The sequence below is a fragment of the Vulpes vulpes genome, unplaced genomic scaffold (genome assembly GCF_048418805.1).
Source record: "Vulpes vulpes isolate BD-2025 unplaced genomic scaffold, VulVul3 Bu000000683, whole genome shotgun sequence".
In the NCBI taxonomy this organism is placed as follows: domain Eukaryota; kingdom Metazoa; phylum Chordata; class Mammalia; order Carnivora; family Canidae; genus Vulpes; species Vulpes vulpes.
This window is the reverse complement of record NW_027325689.1, coordinates 40,861-46,360: the sequence shown is the minus strand read 5'-3', so window position 1 is coordinate 46,360 and position 5,500 is coordinate 40,861.

Genomic DNA, 5,500 nt, shown 5'->3' with positions numbered 1-5,500 from the left:
AAGAGCCTCTGTTAACAGGGACTGAATCTTGTACAGCATCCAGAAAAAGGTCAAATTCTAGTTTTGGGCCTCTCTATCTGAATGATCCTGGGAAAACTGCCTTACTTTTCTACATCCTTAGTTTCAACTATAAAATAGAAGCATAATGATAAGAATATCTACTTTTAGAGTTATTGTGAACATTAATGTGACAATGTATGTAGAAAGCTAAGGAAATAGTAGCTGTGTATTTGTTACTGCTTATTTACCAACTCAAATCTCATAAGTTCCACCTTAGATTCCAGAATCCAGCAACTTTGGGTGTAATTTAACAATGCCTTGACACAAGCTCATGCCATGTGAAATACTCCTTTCTTCTCTTACACACAATGAGGAGACCACAGTAATCTAGTCAACATTCTCACATGCACAACTCCAAAATTTCTAAGTGGCACAAGAAAGCAGGAAATAATTCTCAGATGGGGGAATAAAAATCAATGTTTCCCCTTTTCCTCCCTCAGATATGTATCTCTGAAAAAAATATTTCAGGAGCGTCCCCAGAGTGTGTACCATGGGATCCAGCAAAAATCAAGAGATGCCTACCTTACTGTTGGATTTCCTACTTCCCTATTTAACTACCTGCCCCTTCCCACCTCACCTCACTACTTTGTTCCTCCCTTCTGCTCTCTGGGCTCAAATTCCAAATAAACTCCACACATGCAAGCTAGCCTCAGGCATAAGAGAATCTGAGCTACAACAAATCCTCTGCCTAGGAAGCTAAAGTCATTTATCATGCAGATTTCACTATTAATTTGTACCTTACATTTGTTCACACATACTTTGTAAGGATGTGTTTTAACTATTTCAGATAACAGTGTCTTGCTCCCAGGCAGAAATTTGAAAGTCTTAAATTTGGGAATTTTATTTTCAATGAGCTCTTTTAGTGTTTCATAACAGTATGTGTGTGTGTGTGTGTGTGTATTTCATATAGTATAAAAATATAAATATATGTCATAATGTATAACATATTTCATAATAGTTTTTTCAAAACATTCTTAGAAATAGGAAGCTACCTCAAAATGGTTGCAACTCACAAGGTAGCCAGAGCACAGCTACATCACCTCAACAATATCCCCAGATGCGCCTCTGTTGCCTGCCAGTAGATGATTAAGAGAGGGAGCCAACAGCGGTGACACCAAGGAGTTAGCAACAGGGCCGGATGCTTTAAATAGAACATACATTCAGATTTTGGCATCTGGTTCCTACTTTTGCCAAATGTGCCTGTTTGTATCCACAGCTGTTAAATGTGTTTGTTGAAAACGGATAGATCATGGGGAAGGAAGAGACTGGCAAGAGATATACCCACTTCTGTGGGAGGCAGTGTCAAGCCAAAGTGCAATTTACTCACAGGGAATTATTTGCTTTAGAAATCTGGTGTCAAAAAAATAAAAAATAAAAAAATAAAAAAAAGAAATCTGGTGTCATTTATTCGAGTAACTGTGGTATGTGGTAAGCATGAAGCTCATGTTAGAACAGTAATCTTTACGCTTCATTGTAAGTCAAGAATGTATACTTTTGCTGAAATAATTAACACCTAAAGGGCAAGCATATCTTCATTTACTTCAAATAATATAAATCAGTTGTTTAGATTGAATTATTAAAAGCAAGGATTCATATAATTTTCTAATCATACTCATGACTTTTGGCTTTTCCAAACATATTAGCAAAAAAAAAAAAAGTCTTTCTATTAACTATGTTAATATAGCTAATAGGTGTTTATTAACTATATGAAATTGCTAGCCATTGAAAAATGGCTGAATAATATATGTAATATTTAAATCTTTAGAAGTGTGCATGTTTATTTCTACTCTATGCTTCATTACTATAGCAAAAATTTATTTAAACTATTTTGAGGGATCCCTGGGTGGCGCAGCGGTTTGGTGCCTGCCTTTGGCCCAGGGCGGGATCCTGGAGACCCGGGATCGAATCCCACATCGGGCTCCCGGTGCATGGAGCCTGCTTCTCCCTCCGCCTGTGTCTCTGCCTCTCTCTCTCTCTCTGTGACTATCATAAATAAATAAAAAAAAAATTAAAAAAAAAATTTAAACTATTTTGAAAATGCAAGATCAATTCAACTGTGTATTTGAATAGCTGGCATGGTGAAAATGTATTGAATTCAGTTTTTCTATTACGAAAATGATTTAGAAAAATAGTATAATTTGTCATAAAAAGGAATATATAAGTTTGAGAATGTCCTCAGCAGTCCTGTTACTACTTACCATTTTTTGTTAACTACAAATAAAGTCATAATTGATGGGTAATATAAAATTAATCAGAAGTGGGATAGTTTGAACAGTGTGTACATAGTGTGATAAGAAATGTATAGTTTACCCACTAAAAAGTCAATTTCACTTGTCATTTCAATCTAATGACTGTTGACTAAATTTCAAGAGTTCTTCTTACTCTAAAGTTTCACATTGTCTTACATTGCACATATTGCATACTTTAATTTTATATTGTCTTATCTCCAGTAACCAAGTGCCCATAGAATGTTCTGCAGCACTCAAGGAATCACAGGAATGAATAAACAAATTTATGAATCACTATATTTTTCTATTTTAATTTTTCTAATTCCTTGGCCATTAGGGTTTAATACATTAGGATGATTTTTATAGTTGAAAAAGCAATCTTAGAAGTTAAACAACTTTTTCAAATTAGAAAATAAGCCTAAAAATTCTAAATTGTCTCAGAATCAATTCTTCCTTCCTAAAATTTATGATCCTCTATTCCAAAAGGTGTTTCAAAAAGAGAAATGGGAAAAGAGATTCCCTTTTCTCAGGATAAAGGGAGACTCCTGCTGCTCTTGTGATAAAAGAAAAAGACTTCTCTTGTCATAACTTTCCTCTTCCTTTGTGATTAAAGTATCTCTCATGATCATATGAAACTTTCTTCTACTTTTGTGACAATAAAAACTAATGACAAGGGCCCTGAAAGCAATAATAATAGTAAAAGAATATTTTTCTTCACCTCTGTCCTTTTTTTTCAGAAGTAACATGTAAGTGAGAAGTGTAAACTGACATTCTATTTCAGGATATTGTAAAGAATGGTCAATCCCGTGGATAAGTTTATTTTGGGTAACTGTGCTGGTATTGACCATACTGTAATAACTGAAAAAGCGAGGGGGGGGGAGTTTAAATTAGATTTGATGTTTCTACTAGCTACTGTTGAGGTAGGTATGTTGCCAGGACCAGCCAGTAGACCATGTTCATAGGCTCCTTAGTCCATCTACCTCTTTTCCAGCATATATCTGTGTGTGTGTGTGTGTGTGTGTGTGTGCGTTTGTGTGCATGTGTGTGTGTTGCCTACCTTTAAACTGTTGCCATCGGAGTATCTTAATTATTCATAATTTTATCATGATCCTTAAAAATAGTTTATGACATAACTGAATATCTAGACTCACACAGATGTGAAGCACATAAACATTATATAAACACAAAAATGATATATTTTAATTTAAAAATGAAATTTAGATTACCAGCTTGAATGCTTTCATTTGCAGTTAATGACACCTAAACTAAAAGAGTTTAAACAAATTTCTCTGGTCTGTAACAGAAAAATGGAAATTTAGATTGGTCTCCAGGGCTTCAGTTCCCACTTTGGGAGGGCCCTATTTCACATTTTCACATGTCTTAGATTATTTTATAATTGGCAATTTGCTGACACCAGTTGAAGCCACGAATTTCCTCCTTCATATGTAAGGGAAAACAAATAATTGTTTTTCACAAGTCAGAACAAACTTTGGAACATTGATCTAAATGGATCAACTAGAACCAATCACTGTGGTCAGCATAATGTCAAGCAATGATTGGTTTAACTATCTGGCTCTCCTGGATTACCACTCACTCTGGATCTGTCTTTGTCATGGAGATTTCATTACAACATTTGGCCTAAGTAAGATGTTAACTAGTGTCATTGCAACAGAATAATTGATCTTCTAAAATTTAGTTAATGTTATAAAAGGGAGACGTGTATTGTAAAAGTAATTATTTCCCCTTCCTAACATTTCAAAAAACAAAAAATAAAAGGGTGTTAGTTGCTGTTTAGAAAAAATGAGTTTTCAGATTTCTTTGTGTCTACAGAATAATAGCATTTCTTTTTGCTTTCAGTTAACTTGAAAATACTATGTATTTTACATGCATATTTCTTTTTTTTTAATTTTTTATTTATTTATGATAGTCACAGAGAGAGAGAGAGAGGCAGAGACACAGGCGGAGGGAGAAGCAGGCTCCATGCACCGGGAGCCTGATGTGGGATTCGATCCCGGGTCTCCAGGATCGCGCCCTGGGCCAAAGGCAGGCGCCAAACCGCTGCGCCACCCAGGGATCCCTACATGCATATTTCTAAATTTGTGTAAGTTGTGATTATGTTTTATATTTTGTAAATATTTAGTCAAACATGAAATAATTACCTGATCTTGGGTAAAAAATGTGTATATAAAAATACATGTATATATATGTATATATGCAAGTGATAGGGAATACACCAATGAATTCATTTACTTTTCAGTTATTTTTAGTAAGTACCCATCTCTATTTTACAAAGAAAAGATATATACTTGAGGGATTATGAATTTTCAAAGTATTAAATGTTCTCACTGGGACCCCTACCACTGTTTGCTATGCAGTGCTGGTTGTTAGGACCATAAATCTGGGCATATAATATTAAGGACAGAGTTGGAGCTGTCTGATTTGAAGCATATAAAGTCTTAACTGCCACAGATAATGTCAACCCAAATTATTATTTCCATTTTAATACAGATTATAGGACAAAAAGACATAAATGGAAATTAAAAAATAAATTCACCACATATTTCAGAAAGTAACTTTTCATGTGGAGAATAATTAATGCTTAGAAGAGCCTGCAGGCAAAGTTGTTGAGGCAAAAAGCAGGGATGTCATTCAAGAAACAATTAGATGCCATCCTTGGGGAAATGGAGTACTAAAAAGGATATGCCTTGATGGACCAAATGACCTTTATTCTCTCTCCAAAAATCTCTCATGTTCTTATAATTCTAATCAAGAGATGTTTCAGCATTTTGGCCTCCAACAATGTCAATTCTTACTTGAATTATTCACCTCACCAGTTCACGGCTGAGGAAGAACCTTTCTCGTAGAGCTACAAAGACTTCATATTGACCACATGTAATTCCCAACATTGTTGCTCATGCATGCTTTATTCATAAAGATGCCTTAGGTCTGATACTATAAAGTGCTTGATTATAGAAAGAGTCTTTTTTAAATCCAATGTGATTGCACACAGGCCCATATTGGAGAAGAGGGGACATAACTAACTTCATTAATTACGGAGGGAATGTGGAGTTTTAAAAAAATTTTCTTGGCAAAAGTTATTTCAAAATATAGTTGATTCTTGAGGGATGTGGCATATATAAATCTGTTTGTTTCTCAATTATCTTGGATATGTTAATGCACTATCTCTAGTTATTGACTTTATTTCAATAGAA